The sequence below is a fragment of the Petromyzon marinus genome, chromosome 72 (genome assembly GCF_048934315.1).
Source record: "Petromyzon marinus isolate PM22_M1 ecotype Great Lakes invasive population chromosome 72, UKy_Petmar_22M1.pri1.0, whole genome shotgun sequence".
NCBI lineage: Eukaryota > Metazoa > Chordata > Hyperoartia > Petromyzontiformes > Petromyzontidae > Petromyzon > Petromyzon marinus.
In genome coordinates this window covers 5,426,784-5,447,049 of record NC_133738.1, presented here as the reverse complement: position 1 = coordinate 5,447,049, position 20,266 = coordinate 5,426,784, and the positions used below count along the sequence as shown (strand labels likewise).

General features: G+C 45.4%; 2 protein-coding genes across 3 annotated transcripts in view; both read left to right on the top strand.

Moving 5' to 3' along the window:
* Nucleotides 1–20,266, top strand: part of LOC116957306 (uncharacterized) — a 205,970-nt gene that overhangs the window by 53,565 nt on the left and 132,139 nt on the right. The window lies entirely within an intron of this gene.
* Nucleotides 14,898–20,266, top strand: part of LOC116957347 (uncharacterized) — an 82,119-nt gene continuing 76,750 nt past the window's right edge. Inside the window, exon 1 of one of the 2 annotated variants that reach the window (XM_076055702.1) lies at nt 14,898–15,229. The gene's annotated coding sequence lies outside the window, so the exon portion shown is untranslated. The remainder of the gene's footprint in view (nt 15,230–20,266) is intronic. The other variant, XM_076055701.1, reaches the window with a different exon arrangement.

The following is a 20,266-nucleotide window of genomic DNA, read 5'->3' as shown; positions in this document are numbered from 1 at the left end:
CTTACTAAATCTTACAACGAAAGTATACAGTCCATGCCCTCATATAAGGCAGCGGTAGTAGTAGTAAGTTACGTTCCTGAAGAACACTGCGTTATGGAAAAATTGTGTTAAGACAAATAATATATAATTATAGCGGGTAAAGCAATGGTCCATAATAGCACGTGAGATGATGTTGCGTAATGCAGGGCCTGAACAAAGACTGGAGGTGAGTGGAGGGTAGCAGCGGTCTAGAAGCAGCATCCAGCAGCATCCCAATGTCTTGTTGAATGATGCTACGCCAAGACAGTCACTTCTACTCACGTGACCTAGTTCTGTTCGCTCGATTGCGTTATAATATATAATTATAGGGTATAAAGCAAGTCCCTTATCACGCATCATCTCACGAGCTATGCAGGGCCTGAACAATTACTGGATTTGCATGTAGGATAGTGTCCCAATACTTGCTCGTGTGATAATAATGGTGCTACGCCGAGGCAGCCACATGACCGCCGGTTCCTACTCGCCACTGTGATATAGAATTCCCTTCACTCGATCGCAATACTATGTGAAATTCGCATCCGTGTTATGAAAAAAACGCATTCCAAAATGTGTTCATTGCGTTGTTATGTCCAAATCACTTTTGTGAAAACACGTGACGTTAGAGGAGAACAGACCGTATATGCATACAGTTTTAATGCCCAGAGCTATTACCAGTTAAATGAGTGCTTTAAATAAATGTTCTCAAGAGGAAAAATGAGTGGAGAGGTGGTTACGTGACGTCATCTCTCACGGTTCGTGACGGCAGGTGTGCCGTGAGAGTACGACAAGACAACCCTCCGTGACGGAGATATAATCAACAATGCTGTGCCCGCGCAAATGCACATGTGCAGGATTGCTTGCACATTAAAAATAAAAACCTCTCAGCCTTAACTTCTCAGTCTGGGGGCACCGTGGTGTTTGGGGGGGAGAGGTGATAATTTTGTTCTGTTATTTGTGGAACGCGGTTCTGCCACAACGTGTACAGCGAGTTCTGCCCCGTATTTGTTCATTCTCGCGGTGGAGAGCAAAATTATTTGTGCTCACCTCACTCCTGGCTGAAGATTATCCACGAGAGAGGAAAACTTGAGAGAGTCTTCGGCCTACTCCTCCAATAGGCGTGTAGTGACATATAATCGGTCACGCAGCAGCATAGCGCTGGCTGCTGGCAGGGAAAGGGATCGCAGTTACAGCAGCCCTGACTGACAGCAGGTCATGTGAAAGACAAGAGAGAGGGATGTAGGGGAAAGGTTACAGAGGGGGCACGTGAGGGAAGCCCGGGAGTCCGTTAGTAGGTTCCAGAAAGGGGGCGTGGCCGGGGCGGAGCGAGGCCAGGCAGGGAGGATTAAAGGGGGCCCCGAGCAGGAGCTCGGGGCTGTCGTTTGGAGTGGGATCCCGTCGTGCTGCTGGAGTCTTCTTCGCCATCTACGTCTTCACAATCTCGGCGTCATCAATCAGGCAGTCTCATAATGTAAATGCTCACCCCGAGCCCTCAATACTCTGATAGTACACTGTTTTTGAGTTGTACGCCTTTTGGCGTCTTCTGGTCCAACACCAATAGAGACTAGGCTCTAAGAAAAGCTGTCTCGGGTGTGGACCAATCAAATTCAAGGACAGTGCATATTATTATAAGAGTTGTCTTTTTTGTTTGCATTTTGACTGCTTGTGTTGTGGTTATTGCAAACATGATGCCTTGAATAAAGGTGTCAGTTTTTGTGCCAGTTAAAAGGGTAAAACCTATTCCTAAAGCTTTTTGAGTTCGATCCCGTTATTTATAAATGTCTTAAACCTCCACCACCCAACACGGCCAATCATCAAAAAAGTGTCACGTTGACAAAAGACAAATAGTTCACTACTTTAGCCCATCGGTGTGTTGAATAGTGAATCCACAACATTTACAATTTTTGAGTACGACGTTTTGCTGGTAATTACATCCAGCGTCATCGGGCAATTTGCCAGAATAGTGAAGCCCTCTACCTGCTCTGGGTCTTAAATAGAGGAGCAGGGTTACGTAATAATTTAACCCATTCAGGTGCACTGATTTGAGACAGAGAGGAGGGTGTGTATTGTAATTGTATAATAGATCAGCCGGATTTCGTGGAAAACTTTGAAACAAAAGCACTTGCCTCGAGTACATTAAAACCATCTTTTTCCTTTAGATATGTTGTTGACACTTTGGTTGTTTGGCCACATGGTAAAGATGCACTTAATTATTTTCTAAATAATCTCAATGCACAAATCCCGGCCATCCAGTTCACCGTGGAAATAGAGGTGAATAACACACTCCCGTTCCTAGATATTTGCTTGGACATGGCCTAAATGGCTAAGTAACACACAGGATTTACCGAAAGGGAACGCTCACTGATGCCTATCTGAATGCAGATTCACATCATTACCCAGATCAGAAATCCTCTCTTATCAAGACACTCATACATCGGGCTAAAACAGTGTTAAATGGTGAAAGTCTAAGGAGAGAGATTATACACGTTAAAGAAGCATTACGACAGGATGGCTACAATAATGCTCAAATTAACAGAGCACTGAATGCAAATTACGATCGCAAAACAACACTGCTGAAAGTGATCAGATTATTAAAACAATTAAAATACCATATCTTAGGAGTAACTGACAAATTAGCCCGTGTTGTGCAAAAACAAAACATTAAAATAAGATTTGGTACAGTTACAAAAAAATCAAAAACTAGTATCTTGCACTAAAGACGAATTACCTAAATTATTAACAGAAGGTGTATATCGGATTAATTGTTTGTGTGGCAGATGCAATATTGGACAGATGGGACATAACATCAGCGTAAGACTCAAAGAACACCAAAGAAATATTAAATCATCTGAAACACAACTGTCGGCAGCGGCAGAACATTCTTGCAAACAAGGCCACTCAATTGATTTTCATAACGTTGAAGTGTTGTGTAAAACTAATTATTACTGGCCAAGATTAATTAGAGAATCCATTGAAATAGAGAGAAATACAAATAACTTTAATCGCTCTGACAGCTAAAGGCTTAGTGCGGCCTGGAAGCATATTATTAAATAATACATATTACAATTACAATTCCTTATAGGGGAAACACATACTAATTCACTGATTACTAACGTAGTATATAATTACAATAACATCTTCCCCCCCCCCGCCCCCTCTGATTTATGCATCTGCTTGGGTATAATAATTGGCTTAAGTTTTTGAATAATACACATTACAACTAATTACTAATCTACAACTGATTACTAATAATAACAATTAACTGATTACTAATCTATTATATCATTACAATAACCTCCCCACCTCTAATTTCTGCACCTGAGTGGTTATAGTAATTGGGTTCAGTTATTAAATAATACACATTACAACTAATTACTTATCTACAACTGATTACTAATCTTAATAATTACTGATTACTAATTATAATAACAATACCCCCCTCCACCTCACATCACTGCACCTGAATAGGTTAAATGATGACGTCACCCTGCTGCTCTATTTAAGACCGGGAGCAAGTGGAAGGCTTCACTGTTCTGCCAAATTGCCCGATGATGCTGGATGTAATTACCAGCAAAACGTAGTACTCAAAAATTGTAAATGTTGTGTATTTACTCTTCAACACACCGGTGGGCTAAAGTAGTGAACTATTTGCCTTTTGTCTACGTGACACATTTTTGTTGATTGGCCATGTCGGTTGGTGGAGGGTTACGACACATTTATAAATAAGGCGATCTAACCCAAAAATGTTTTTTCATTAATAATATTGATCGCGAAAGCCTACGTGCTAAACAAACTAAATACAACAACAATCAGTTCTAAAGAAATCAGTTTTCAATTCAGATTATTTAAAAGTGTATAGCTCCCAGTGGCTTCCGAATATCTGGAGGAGGAGCGTTCCAGACGGCCGCAGGAGCGCATCTGAAAGTGCTGCACGAAGATGCGGTGACCGTCTTTTTTTATGAGGCCCTCGGTCAACTTAGCACCAGCCCTTTCTGCCATACAAGACGTAAAGTGGAGGGCGAGGCCCACTGCATCTCCGACCAGCGCCACCTAGCCAGTGAACTGGAGCACGTACACCAAGCCCTCAAGATGAATGGATACGCAGACCGCACAATCCGCAAAGCTGTATCCCCATTCATGGGGAGACAACCATCTGAGCACCCAATCAAAACCATCACCTTGCCAAACATAGCAGGTGTTACCAAAAAGTTTTCCAAAATCTTAAACAAACACAAGATCCAGGTCCAATTCAATACAGTAGACAAAATCTGTAATTTGATCCCATCTGTGACGGATGTCATTCCTGACATGCAATACTCTGGTGTCTACAAACTAAGTTGTGTCTGCGGCAGCAGTTACATTGGGAAAACGAAACGACATGTCTCGGATCGTGTTCGCGAACACAAGGCAGATTTGAAACACGGCAGCACCAATACCTCTGTAGTGGTTGATCCTTGTTATAATGCGGTGTGCACGCACGATATTGTTTATTCCGAGACCAGGGTACTCTGGAAACCTTCGGGCTACCATCAAAGATTTGTCCATGAAGCCATCCAGATAGAACACAGAAACAATTTCAACCGAGAAGATGGGTATAAGCTGAGCAATCATTTGAAGGACAGTATTAACCAGGAAAAGTCATAACTGGCTGTGATATTCCCATCCTACCACTTTAGTTGTTATTTTCAGCTCTCTGATTTTACATTAACAGGTTAAAATTTCCCACACTAAAACAGCCACCTCGCTCACAAGCTTGACGTTGCTGCTCTGCGATCTTCCATTAACATGCTAATCTCCGATCTCACGTAAACATGCTAATCACTCACATTAACATAGCCACTTCCACGCCTCCCGTCTTGGAGGTCGCCCTCCGATCTTACACTCACATGCAATATTTCTACCTACATGACGTCACTGAAAGAACCAAAGAGTACGATAAATGTCTGTTCAGTATTTAAAATGTATATATATAAAAGTCAATAATTGTTGATGTGTGGGTGTGTGTGTGGGTTTGTATGCGTTCGCACACTTGCGAAGAATTTGGCTCTCCAACGGTGGGGTTTACATAAAATAAAAATAGCCAGGTACCACGCCGTAAGCCCCGCCGTGAGCAAGCGCTATTCCTTTTTCACATCCGTCAACTTTAATGTTAGTTGAATTAGCGATTGAGTGCGATTTTTCTGCTTTCTCTTTATTTATTTATGACGCGTGCACGACCATACCAACTCACACACCTTTGGTGGGGGGATGGCCCATGCCAAGTCGCACGCCTTCGGTGGGAGTGAGGGGGAAATTTTATTTTGTGTTCAAAATGCTATAAAATACACTAAACGCTCAGGTAAATTCTTCACTGTATGATGTCCCCCCCACCCCGATGCGTGTAGTTACTACTATACAGTTGGTAGATGTTACCACTATAGGCCGTAGATATTACTGCAGAGCGGCCGAGGAGATCGTGGCTGGCGGAGGGGGGGGGGGGGGGGGTCAGGGGTAGCAGCCCAGCCCCAGCCTGCCAAGGTGCCACTTCGGCCGGCTGGACAATCTAGGCGAGGCCTGAGGCTCTGTATGGGACTAGGCCTCACCACGCCACTCTGTCAGGTGAGTACTTTGTGCTATAGAGTCGATAAATACTGCAATAGAGTCAGCATGTTCTACTGTAGTGACAGCAGGTACGACCACAGTCGGCATGCACTGCTGTAATCATAACAGGTACCACCACAGTCAGTACGCACTGCTGTTAGATTTTAAGAGTAGTTTTGAAATATATTTTTTGGCCCGGGCAACGCCGGGCACTTCCCGCTAGTGTATAATGCAATCCAGTTTCTAGATGAGTTGACTTCTTTTACTGAATTCCAAATGTTAAAAATGGTGGTATTCAACTACATCAAGTCTTAAATGTTGCAGAAGATATTTGAGAAAAGTGACTCTGTGCCAGAGGGTGTGTTTAAAATGTCAAGAATGCGGAAAAGTACAAAGGTGTGCTGGAAAAGTGTTGAGGTCATACCATTGCATGCAAATTCAGGATTGTGGCCGCGAGCTTTTATGCACTGGTTAGGACACTGACCTCTAAACCCCAATCGCCTGAGTTAAATTCCCAGCTAGGGCTAAGTTATTATTAAATAAACATATATTTTTACTCTTTGGTTTTATTCGGTAAAGTCACGTAGGTAAAACGAAATAAAATAAACATTTAAAACACGACGTTTCGGAGGCAACGCAAGCTTCCGTCTTCACATGGGACCAGTCACAGCCAAAATCGCTGCACCAAGTATAAACACTATTGGCAAATAAAGGATGCACCGTCAATTATATACCCCCCCCCCCCCCATCATTCTATCATCATTGTCAGCCAGCAGCAAGTTACCGATGAACAAAGGCCTCTCCAAATCGCACTCTAATCTACCCCTAGATGATCCGGCAACGTGACAAAGCTCAGCCAGCACCTGCCACGTTCGGCGTAATTTCGGTGCTCCGTTTCCTTCAGTGGGGCCATCCTCTTGGATGCATTCCTTTGAATGCAACTCAACATCGTTGACCATGAAGTATGTATGTACGTACGTATGTATGTGTATGTATGAATGTCTTTGAATATGTAGAGCTATTATTGTACACTTCCCGTGCTGTTACCCGGTAGTATATCATACGTGCCAATAGGGGGCGGAAGAGGGGCTGAGCCTCGGTGTTAATGGACTGTGGGCCACGGGGCCCAATGGTAACCGGGATGCAGACCCCAGACCCCAGGAGGTGGGCTGGGGGATAGCATCACCCCCCAGGTTCTTCTAGAAGGATCGAGAAGGAAGGCGTGGCCGGGGCGGAGCGAGCCACGGCTCTGTATAAAAGCCGGACCTCTGAACGGTCCAGGCAGTCGTCGTCCAGCTGAAGACAAGAAGCCTCCTGAAGACTGAAGAGCCCGAGGGCAGAGTCGTGCCCCTGGCAAGGGTCGGCTCCAGCCTATATACCAGTGAAGATTCAAGCTTCTTTGTATGTGCAGTGTCATCTGTACTTGCGGGTGGCATGCGTCGCACAAACTGTCAGCCGGAGACGAGGTGGTCGCAGGAGGCACAGCCGTGCCCTCTTTATTCGTCGTTGTTGCCGAGCTCACGGCACCACTCGGGCCCCCTCTCTCTCACACACGACTCCGCTGCCGCGCACCCCATTCCAGGCACAACCCTGTCCGCGTTGCACCCACGGCTTCGACCGGGGACAGCCAACTACTGTCTGGCTGCACAATGATCAGGCGAAGGTGGCAGCGACAAGGGCGACGACGATGACAGCAATGATGAGATGGGTCCAATCCCAGAACCGGCAGCCCAGAGCTCTCGCTCTCTGCCCTGGCCACGCCTCCCTTCTCGAACCATCTAGAGATTTGCTGGGGCTTCCACACGAGGTCTATCATGACCCTTGCCCCAGTTCCTCCGCCCTGCCGGCACACCCGTGTATATGCTCAGCGGCGTGTGTGCTAAGTGCCCACCTGCAGTTGCTGCTGCTGTCCAACAGTCAGCGCTATGTCACTAGATCTGTATGTGGCGAGCGGTTGTGCAGTGGTTAGCTGTTAAATGCTATGAACACGGTAACCCGAGCAGGTGGTCAGCACCACGTCTGGCTTCATGTGTCTCCCCAGTGCCATGTTTACTACACATCGGATCAGGTACTCATTTGAGTCTGAGTGGACCTAGGGAGGCCCAGGGCCGGGTTCAGATAATCGCCGCTAGTGTTGGTGGCCATGAGCGGGAATTAAATTCCGGTCTCTGCCTAGAGAGACACATGCAAACTCCAAATATAGAGGAGTCAGAGTCGGGATCGGACACACACCCTCCTATATACCAGGCGAGGTAGTTAACATCTTGCTTCCACCATGATGCCCCTACGTGGAAATTCATATATCAACCATTTCCCCTCTTTTTTACGATTCCTCGCTGTCTTTCACGGTGAATTGTGTAGCAACAACAAAACTCAATTGCACATGACTGACGTGGATTTTTGGTGGCTCTTTGTGCATTAGTGGATGGACAGAGGCCTCCAGATTTTTTCCCCTGGTTGAGTATGTAGCACGTACATGTGCAGTCCCTTTGTCAATTCACCTTGTGGATTTGGGAGGCTCTGCTCCCAGTGAATGTTTGGGGGTTATTTGTCGTCACCCCATCACTCTGGCCAATGCGAATTGATGCAAGCAAGAAGGGGTAGTTGTGGGCGCATAGCAGTGCGGTACAATATTTCATTATTTATATTTTATATATAAACTGCCCTTCTGTTATTATGGTGACCAGACGTATTGGTGTAACTGCAAGCACTCACCCTCTGATTGACTAACTCTGGAATACCCATTTATAGTGTTGGGAGGACAGTAGGAGGGAATAAAGAAACTAAACATTCCATTTCTTCAACCGTCACGGTGGAAGATCGAATTTCAACGGATGTGTGCAATTTGCTAGAATGGATATTGCAGGCGTCATAATACCAAAACGACAACAAAGCCCTGCCAGAGTCCTGGGTGCCACGGTGGCTAGGAGATGTTAACTACCTCGCCTGGTATACAGGAGAGCATGGATACAATCTAGACCCTGACGATTCCTGCTGCTGTACATTTAGAGTTTGAGTGTCTCTCTCCCCGAAGTCACGTGAATTTTCCTCCGGGTCCTCTGGTTTTTTCCCTCTTCATTTAGAAACACTGTCTGTCTAAAACATGGCTTATCTCACGTATAACTCCGAGCCTAATTAGAAGTCAGGGATATAATAAATTCCGATTAAAAAGAGAATCAAAAGGAGGTGGTGTGGCAAAATAAAAATGAATGTTTTTTTAAAATAATATGTTAGTCCCAGCTGGGAATTGAACTCAGGTGACCGGGGTTTAGAGGGCAGTGCGCTAAATCACTGCAGAAAATTTCGCTGCCACAATCCTGAATTTGCATGCAATGGCCAGACCCCCACAGATATCCAGCACACCTTTGTACTTTTCCGCATTCTTGACATTTTAAACATATCCTCAAGCAGTGAGTCACTTTTCTCAAATAGCTCCACCAAATCGAAGCTTGCAATGAAAACATTTATTTTAACATTATCCCTTAACACTTGAAATTAATCTTGAAATGAACCCTGGAATCTAGAAACCGGAATCCATGATACATTACAATCACCTGCGTGTATTCATTGTATATATGTTGAACTTATTTCGTAACGTACGTATTCATAATCGGAGGTGTGGGCGAAGGACAGCGAACTAAGCCAAAACATCAACTTAGTTTTCAAGCTAGACTTCAAATGCATAGCTCCCGTGGCTTCCTAATATCGGAAGGAACAGCGTTCCAGACGGCTGTGGAAGTGCACCTGAAAGCGCCGCACAAAGGGGTGCCCCTCTTTGTTCAGTGGTTAGCCAAAAGCCGCTGCTGCTGCGAGGATGAGCAGAGTTCGTGTGATGATAGTTTATGCACCTTGACGAGATTAGCAGCAAGTTATCGTGGCTCACTTGTGGCAAGCGCTATTTGTGTGTAATGAGCACAACATTGGCATGCATTCGTTCGGTAACTGGAAGCTGATGCAGCCGATTCGTTGACTTTTTCTCCACTGTTGGTGATCCCGTAATGGCAGAAATGACTGGGGCTGAAACTGCCCAAAGCATTCAACTGTCAAGCTTTCATCAACGTCGTTGCCGACATGCCGAGTGACTGTTGATTCCGCGTACACCTTGGGGGCAAGGCTCGTTTCTTGGTGTGAGGTGAACAATACTATCTTTGATATTGTACGAGGTGTAAAGCCCACTGAGCTATATAGCTATTTTTCAGAAGCGACATGGCTATCACAGATGGTAGCAGCTCAGCGAAGTGGCTTATCACCACGTGGAAATGTATAGCAGTAGTCAAATACTCTGAACGCGAAAAACCCGAGGACCCGGGGGAAAATCCACGCGACTGCAGGGAGAGAGACAAGCAAACTCATAATATATAATAGCAGGCATCGTCAGGGTCTGGATTGAACCCATTTCCTCCTACATACCTGGCGAGGTAGTTAACGTCTCTTAGCCACCGTGGCGCCATGGACAATAGACTCTCGTTTTAGTGTCATGCCATCTGCAATATCCATTCCACCAAATGGCAGAAATGAGTTAAAATTCGATCTTCCAGCGCAGGGGTTGAAACAATGGAATTTCTTTGTTCCTTTAATTTCTCCAACTCTGTCCTCCCAGCAGTAAAAAGGGGTATTCCAAAGTTAGTCCCTCTCCTCCCCTACCTCCCATCTTTACCAAATGTAAGGCCCCACAGAGCTACGTAGCTTTTTTTTCAGAGAAGCGACCAGGCTACCACAAATGATAGCTCAACGAAGTGGCTCAAGTCAGAATCAGGATACTTATTAATACTGGAGGAATCCAATGAGCTACGAAACTCTTTCTTACAGAAAGTTACAACAATAACAAAAAAACAAAAACACGATAGGAGTGCAAAGTATAGGAAAGGTAAATACATCACTTGAAAAAATAAAGAAATACAACTAAATATTGTTTTATCTTACCAGGTAAGGCCTATTGAGCTATGTAGTTATTTTTCAGAAGCGACCTGGACACAACTCATAGCTCAACGAAGTGGCTTATCATGTGGGAATTTATTGCATATAGATGTTTATTATAAATGTGGAGGGGAAAACCAGAGGATTCGGGGAAAAATCCATGCGACCACGGGGAGAGAGATAGAGTGAGAGATACACGCAAACTCCAAATATGCCACGGGCGTCAGGGTCGGGATAAAATCCACAACCTCCTGTATACCAGGCGAGGTAGTTAACATTTTACGAGCCACCGTGGCCGCCCCGTGATGGAACGTGTCTAGTCAGGTCATTTCTTGCACGCACGCACACACGCACACACGCGAGAACTAGGAAGTTCACAAATAAAATATATTACACCCCATACAAATACCACATGTCATTGTTACAGACAAGACAGGCTCCCGCCTCGTCCTTATGTATACAACGGTATAAACACCATATTCTTTGGGTCTTTCGGTAAAGTCACGTAGATAGGTTCAAAAAAATAACAACACAAGCGTTGCGATCGAAACGTCGTAGTTTTTTGTTTTTTTGTTATTTCTTTGAACCCATCTAAGTGACTTTATCGAAAGACCCAAAGAATATGAATACCTGCAGTCACGAAAGATTTAAGTCAAGGTATAAACACCATTGGCTAAAATAAAAGCACGCACCGTCAATTACATTTTCTTCATTTATCACCGTGTTCGTCCTTGTTAAACCCAACATCCACCGCAACATCCTCATAACTGTGGCTGCCATAGCTTGGTCCTCTCTCTTGTGGCATTGTTCCAGTATTCCATGTAGTCAACCTTCTGCTTTTTCCATTTTGTGCCTCTATCTTGATATCTGTGGACAACATACTACCACCGCCCGGGTCTGCACTGCCAGCTAGGGGCAGAGTCATTGGGTCCCAATATTCTTCACACTCTCTGCCCACTTAAGTGCTGCCCGGGACTGAGGGCCATTTGTTTGCAATGACTTTCCATGTTTTGTCTTTAGGGTTTTGTGGCCGGTTGTCACCAGACAACAACCCTCCTCCTTTATCCTGGCTTGGGACAGGCAGAAACACATTTCTAATAAAATTTGTTTTTGACTGTCCCAAGCCATGATGCATTCAGGCTGACCCAAAGGATGCACCACGTGTGCAAAGGTGGGAGAAAATTGGGCCATAATGTGTCTTAGGTAATGCATCACATGAGCTAGAAATCCTATATAAACATCACCCAACATCATACAAGTCAGTTTAACATGACAGCTGCAGGCTTAGTGCGGCCTGGAAGCGTATTATTAAATAATACACATTACATTTTGATTTAAAGAATTACTAATCTACAACTCATTACTAATCATAACCAATGACTGATTACTAATCGATCATATAATTACAATACCCCTCCTCCGCCTCTAATCACTGCACCTGATATGAGTTAAGTGATGACGTCACCCTGCTGCTCTATATAAAACCGGGAGCAAGCGAGGGCTTTACCATTCTGGCGAATTGCCCGATGATGCTGGTTGTATTTACCAGCGAAACGTCGTACTCAAACTGTAAATGTGGATTCGCTCTTCAACACACCGGTGGGCTAAAGTAGTGAATTATTTGTCTTTTTGTCAACGTGACACCTTTTTTTGCTGATTGGCCGTGTCGGGTGGTGGAGGGTTACGACACATTTATAAATAAACGCGATCTAACCCAAAAACCTTTATTATGGATCATACAAGTCATTCTTGCCGAGGCAAACTCCGAGACTGGCACCCGTAACCAGCCAAGTGTCAAGAGTCTTGCAGAGGCAAAGGCTCTGTGTCGCTAAGTGTTGAGTTCTGCGCTGACAGACTGAGTATCGCTGAAAGTGTTTTATTTTACGTGTTTTCCTTATGTGTTGAGTCACTTGCAGAGTCAAGTACTTCGAGAAGTTGTACTGTACTCATCTAAGAGTTGTGAGAAGCTAAGAGGTGTGCAAATGCATTTTCACATAGTACTGTGAGAAGTTAAGTGGAAATTTGAGTTAACTTCTCACACGTCTTAGCTCATCACAGTATTATGTGAAAATGAATTTGCACACCTCTTAGCTTCTCGCAACTCAATTTGAGTTATACACAAATGTCGAGTGTGCATGAATGTTGTCCAAGCTATAGGCTGGATAAGTTACGTTGTCCAAGTGACTGATATTCTGATGATAAGAGTTTTGATGAGTTTTGGAGAGCGAGCTGGGCGAAGGAGATCTCGCGAGGGAGGGGGGCACCAAGGGTGCTCGCGCGAAGCAGTCAGCTACTGAAAAGGAATGAGGAGCAGCGTGGCCAGAGTACTCCAACTGCAGATCGAGCCTGGCGTGCAGATACCCTGCAAACGTGCAGCCCAGGAGCTAGCGGCTGACCACGAGCGTGCTCACTGTGGAGCATTGAGGATCCTCCAACGTGGATCGAGCACGATGCACAGACAACGGTGCGAAGGAGCAGCGAGCAGCAGGGCCGCGAGCACACAACAATTGTGGGCCCAGCCTGCCGTTCTACTACACATCGTTGTGGGACTTGAGGTATTGTTCGGAAAGAAGAAAGAGAAACATTAACTTTACACTCACTCACTACTTTTAACTCTACCTTGTACAGGTTGTGGGCCAAGCAGAATCTCAGCTTGCATGCCACACACACGGGAATCGTGTATGGTCGCGTTAGCATAAGACAGCCTATTGTTGTAGTTTAATCACGTGATTGTGAGATCAGATCATTGACTTTTTCTAACTGTTTGATATTCATTTGATGGGAACGCCTTTTGTGCGAATATTTCCATCTTGAGCTGTTGCCTGTTGCACTGGGTTAACCACGTCATCGTTAGATTTGACCTTTGATGCTTTAATGATCATCCAGTACAGATTGATGAGTACTTATATTTGCATGGGCACTGTTGTTGGAATTCAGATGGTAAGATTTGGTGGATGTTAGGGCAAGTTGAGATTAAAGTTGCTTAAATTAAAACAGGTTTCCGAGTGCTTCTTTCCTAGTACTCGTGCATCATTGTCATAATGACGAATTGTATCCTGCGGTGAGATCTGAACCCCGAGACCTTCAATTAATTTCATTTCAGTTAATTTATTTTAGTATAGCCCTGTGAGCCATTCGGCTCTTGAATCGGGTGCAACTACAACAAACAAAAACATGAACAAGAAAACATCTTAAAGCGACTACGAGCAACAGAAAAAATCCAGGAAAAAAACAGCAAAGTCTTCCAGAAAAAGCACCGCATATCAACGCTGTGTGCAAAAATCCCAGTGGGATGCAAGCCAAACAATAACCATGAGACAATTTCAATTACAGTTACCAGTCTAACTCTGTGTACTACAACAAACAAATATGGCTAAACCAGAACCTTTTCGAAATCACCAAAATAAAGCTCCAAAAATAATGTAGCAGTGATCATTGGAACTGTGATTCCAATTTAAAAATAAACAATGTACATAATATGTACGACCAAACTTTGCAAGCCACAGCATCATGAGATAGGTATTACAACCAACGAAGGCGGCGTCTTTGCATAGACAAGCAGCACCTTGCACACCATTGGGTGGCAAAAACGTCGTCTTCCTCATGCTCACATTTCCCTCACACAGAGCCCCGTGTCGGCATCTTCAGGCTGAGTCGACCTCGAGCTCGAGGAGGCCCAGACAGGGTTCAGATTTGTCCCGCCATTGACATTGAACCCACGATCTCCTGCATATCAGGTGAGGGAGTTAACATCCCACCACCGCGGCTACCCCAAACCACTGCTGGTCGACAGCCTCGGAGAACCATGTCGTTCACGGGGTGGGGGGTCATTTGATCATACTTCCCCACGCCAAACAGAATGAGACGGTGCAAGAGGGCCCCCCGCTCGCGGGGGCTTGATCAGGATATCACTTTCCACGTGTGCTAGGCATAGCCGGGAATCGTACGGAAGTTAACAGGGTGTGTCGTGCAAGGTGCGCTAACTCACTACGCCAACGCCTCCAGACCACATTCCTGAAACACATTCCTGCGGAGGGAGCTGGTAGGAACGTTGGGTTGCTCGACAATGGCCAGGGTCAACGGCGGCGTGGTGTATTCCGCAAATATGCCCGACTGAGGGCGGGCACAAGCCGGCGTGAGTAGGTTAAACGTTGAGTTTTATAAGGGCACCACGGGGTGACCAGCCCCACCCCACCCAGCCCCACCCCTCCCACCCCCCACCCAGCTCCACCCTCCCCACTCAGCCCCTCCCCACCAGGCCCACCCTCCCCTCCCCACCCTCCCTACCCTCCCTACCCAGCCCCTCCCCACCCTCCCCTCCCCACCCTCCCTTCTCCACCCAGCCCCACTCCCATTTTTGGATGCACGATGGACGGACACAATAATCCCCTGTGGGCTGGTGTAACCAGGAGGTTCCTATCAGTATAACAATTCAAATGGCCAAACCCTGCGGATATATCCGCATCTGTGTACATTCCCGTATGTTTGACATTTTAAATTGGGCCTATCCGCACATTCTTCCTGCCAACCTTCATAAAGGTTAATACTTGATTATTGAAAAAATATATATTTTTACATGGTGCAGCACCCGCCCAATCATATATATATATGTGGGCACACACATACACCGTGTGACTGTCCACTGACTTCGTTTGAAAATCGATAATCACGCATGGTCAGAGATTTTCAGCTCTTTTCTCAACAATTTTCAAAGTCGGTAAGTGCAACACCGCGCTGTGGCGATATCTGTCGCGTATCACTAAATCGTAATTGGGCACTGCCGCTCCTGCCTCCAGATGAAGGGATGCCAAGGCACTTTGTGACTTAAGCTGGCCGACTCTTTTTTGCCAGGAGGGGTTCCTGCCAAGTTTATTTTTTTCTGCACAATGCTATTGTTTCTGTCGATTGCAAAAAAAAAAAATACGAATAGTTACTGAAACAGATAATAGGCATCTTATGTAGGGGAGTTGGTTATTTCATATTTTGGTTGTTGGGAAATATAACCGCTAATAAAAATATATATAGAGAGAGGAATGGTAGTCACAAAACCTAAGTATTATTTTCTGTAATAAATGATTATTTTGGGTTAGATCGCTTAAAAATACAAATGTTGCTTTAAATCAGCCACCATCACCACCTGACAGCCAATATCAGTAAGGGGTTTGTGTCATGTAACACAAAACGTGTACAATTAGTTTACTAGTTCAGCACTAACTGGTTGTTTTGGGTCGGAGAGTTAAACCCACGATTACGCTCACTATTATTTTGTGCAAAATGTACGATACCTATGATCCTGCATATCAGCCAGGAAATCGCTTCAGTTGACTTTTGATGGATTTTTCTTCCTTCCAAATACCTCTGTTGAATATTTGTCGTAAGTTTGCACGGCGTTTAGCGACTGCATGGGAAAGATGCCTATCCCTCCGCATGGCAGCAACATATGTTCAGGAGCTTGTCGCCAAAGCCGAGGTGTGCTTAGCCACAGGAGAGTTCACAGGAGAGAGTTCGTGTGGTTGTGCTATTTCTACATTCACACGAGCACAGACTACACTAGTTTACTATGTAAGACCACGGTGGCTATGGAGATGTTAACTACCTCGCTTGTTCTACAGGAGGTCGTGGGTTCCATCCCGACCCTAACGATGCCTGTTTTTGGGAGTTTTTGACTCTCTCTGTCCCCGTGGTGGTCGCATGGATTTTTATCAGGGTCCTCCAATTATTTTCCCCTCGACATTTAAAAACCATGACGTTCGAGTATTTGGCTGTTGCTGAAGCGACCAGGCCACAAATTATAGCTCAATTAAGCGGCTTATCACGTGGACATCTATAGAAGCAGCCAAATACCCCATAACGGATGTTTTTTTTTTATTTGGAGCGAAAATAACAGAAAAATCTACACGACCACGGGGAGAGAGAGAGAGACGCGCACAATCTAAATACACAACAGGCGTCGAGGTCGGGATCGAACCCACGACCTCCTGTATACCACTGGAGGGAGTCAACATCTGGCCGGTTATGATGTGTATGAGCGCCCGGACCAGAATGGAACGCAGTGCCTCTCTCACAACTAATTCACAACCACAAGTCCGCTTATATATTTTAAATGGCTATAATTTTTAAGTTTTAATTCTCTCATTGTAGTATCATTATCATCACGATCCATGGGCAGATATCCCTGTAGGTTTAAACTGCAGATTTCATAATTTCTTTCAATATTCCTTTGTCTTGTGACCAATTGTTCAATTAGTGGGCACATCTTTCTGGCCCAATCTCTAAATAGCCATCGTCAAGCCATTATGTGTTCGGTCTTCCCTCATTTTCCGGTTCTTTCTATTTTTCCGAGCACACTTGCCACTATCTTCTTGTCCATCCTTCTTCATATGGTGCCCAAATAGTGCCCAGCTTCCCTCTCATCACTGCCTGGATCATCATCATCAAGTTGTCTTCTATGGAGCAACTGATGAATCTAGGCGACTGATGAAGCTAGTTGGAATTACTGGTGAAACGTCGTACTCAGATTGTACATGTTGTGGCTTGTGTCTCCAACACACCGGTGTGCTGTACTAGTAATGACTTGGCATGTTCTGTTTACGTGACAACCCCTGCTAGTTGGCTGTGTCGGTTGGTGGCGGGTTAACCGACACATTTATATATTTACGCGATCTAACCCAAAAAAACCTCTATTATGGATGATATTGGTCGCGTAAGCTTACGTGTTAAACTTCTTGAACTTCCTTACTTGTGCCTTACATCAAGAAGGGGTCTAACTTCAATTCTCCACCGGGGTGCCTTTCAGTGTATAGAGTTGTGTACGTTCTCCCGTTTTATCAGAGTTAGTGAATGTGAGAGTGAATGAGTGTGTGTGTGAAATATTTTAAGTGTGGGGAGCGGTAGCGAGCGGTTAGCGATACACTGCACTCTGAACCCCACAGAGTTCGATACCCGCTCACGGCCACCAACACCAGCGGCGAAATGAACAGGCTTTAGGCCTCCCCTAGGTCGACTCAGCATCAAATCAGTACCTGAACCAATGTGTAGTAAACGTCGCCACTGGAGAGACAAACGAAGCCGGACGTGGTAATGGCTACCTAATCTGGTCGCCGGGTTTGTAGCACATTACAGCTAACCAATGCGCCACAGCTCGCCACATACATACAAAGACATACATACACACACACATAATTCATGGTCAACAATGTTGAGTGGCAGCCAAAGGAATGCATCCAAGAGGACGGCCCCACTTAAGGACACGGAGCACCGAAGTCACGCCATGCGTGGCAGGTGCTGGGTGAGCATTTGTCGCATTACCGGATAATCTAGTAGATTAGCGTGCGATTTGGAGAGGCCATTATTCAACGTTGACTTGCTGCTGGCTGACAATGATTGATCGTTTGATAAGGGGACAATACCATTGACGGAGAGTGCCCTTTTTGCCATTGGTGTTCATACCATTGTATACATGAGACGAGGCAGGAGCCTGTCTTGTCTGTAATGATAAAATGTGGTATTTGCATGGAGTGCAATATATTTTGTGCATGAGAACTTCCTTGTTCTCGTTTGCGTGTGTGCAAGAAATGACCTGACTTGACACTTTCCATCACGGGGTGGCCACGGTGGCTAGTGAGATGTTAACTACTTTACCTGGTATACAGGAGGTCGTGGATTCGATCCCGACCCTGACACCTGTTGCATATTTGGAGTTTGCATTTCTCTCTCCCCGTGGTCTCGGGGATTTTTCTCTGGACCCTCCAGTTTTCCACTCCACATTTCGAATCAACATTATGCATTTTTAGAATTTGGCTCCAATAAATGTCCACTTGACGATAAGCCACTCTGTCGTTTGTGATAGCCAGGTCGCTTTTGAAAAAGAGCTCCATACATCCGTGGGCCTTACCTGACAAAATTTATATATATAGATTTAATAGTAAGTTAGCCCTGGCTGGGAATGAAACTCAAATGACCAGGATTTAGAGGTCAGTGTGCTAACCACGACATAAAAGCTCGCGGCCACAATCCTGAATTTGCATGCAATGGTATGACCTCAACACGTTTTGCGCATTCTTGACATTTTAAAACGCACCCTTTGGCACCAAGTAACTTTTCTCAAATATCTCCTGCAACATTTACGACTTGATGTAGGTGAAAATCATCCTTTAGTAAAAGAAGTCAACTCATCTAGAAACTGGATTTCATTATACATTTAAAACACTTAACATACATTTATTGGCCTCTCCCTCCACTTTATAGCTAGTATGGCAGAAAGGGCTGGTGCTTAATTGAACCGAGGACCTCATTAAAAAAAGATGGCCACCGCACCATAGTGCGGCACTTTCACATGCGCTCCTGCTGCCGTCTGGAACGCTCCTCCTCCTGATATTTGGAAGCCACTGGGAGCTATGCACTTTTAAATCAGCTAAATTTAAAACTGATTTCTTTAGAACTGATTGTTGTTGTGTTTAGTTTGTTGTCCTTCACCTGCACCTCCAATTAGTATTTTTTTATGTACGAGGCAAATAAAGTTCAATATACATGCATGATCAAATTTTCCTGGCACAGGCAGGGTTGAAAATAATGGTTTAAGTTTCGTGAATGCACTGCCCCCACCTCCAACGCCTCCGCCCACCACACCACGTCTATCCCCTCAGCAGTATTAACGGGTATTGCTGCAGTTTGTTGATTTGGCACGTTGTGTTTATTAGTGGGGGGGGGGGGGGGAAGGGGGGGGAGGTGTTGTATGGGTACACCTGTAGTGACTGGGCCAGAGACACTAAGAGTAGGAGGCACTCTGTTTATGAACAGCCTTAACAGTTCACACAAAGTAACTACAGCTCCCAGTCAGGACGGCTGGCAGACTGCCTGGCTGACGACGCCGAGATGGTGAAGGCGTAGACAGCAACGAAGACTCCAGCAGCACGAAGGGATCCCACTCCAAACGACAGCCCCGAGCCCCTGCTCGGGGCCCCCTTTTATCCTCCCAGCCTGGCCTCGCTCCGCCCCGGCCACGCCCCCTTTCTGGAACCTACTAACGGATTCCCGGGCTTCCCTCACGTGCACCCTCTGTAACCTTTCCCCTAAATCCCTCTCTCTGGTTTATCAAGTGACCTGCTGTCAATCAGGACTGCTGTAACTGCAGATCCCTTTCCCTGCCAGCAACAAGCGCTATGCTGCTAAGTGACTGCTTCTACGTTACTACACACCTATAGGACGAGTAGGCCAAAGACTCGAATTGTTCTCTCTCGTGGATAATCTTCAGCCAGGAGTGACGCGAGCACAAAGCGTTTCGCTCTCCACCACGAGAATGAACAAATACAGGGCAGACCTCGCAGTACACGTTGGGGCAGAACCGCGTTCCACAAATAACAGAACTGGTGAGAAAAATATTTTCATGTCCCTGGGTTCGAAATTATCACCTCCCCCCCTCCCAAACATGTCACCATCGCGGTGCCCCAGACTGAGAAGTTTAGGCTGAGTAGTGGCGGGCTGTGTATTTTACACCTAGGCCTTTAGTGATATCCTCCACCAATGAAACTGCCTTCGAATAACCTCACCATGATACTAGGGCTATAGGCTATGATCATTCGACATAACCACCACATATTCACAGACAGTAACCTTTATTGTGTGGAATAAAGTGATTTAACACGAGGCTTAAGACCTATGAAAGTTACAATACACTAATTGCAGAGACGTGAATACATGGTGACTGAAACCATCAAGGATGTACCACAATTACGCAGCATGACAGGATGCTGCA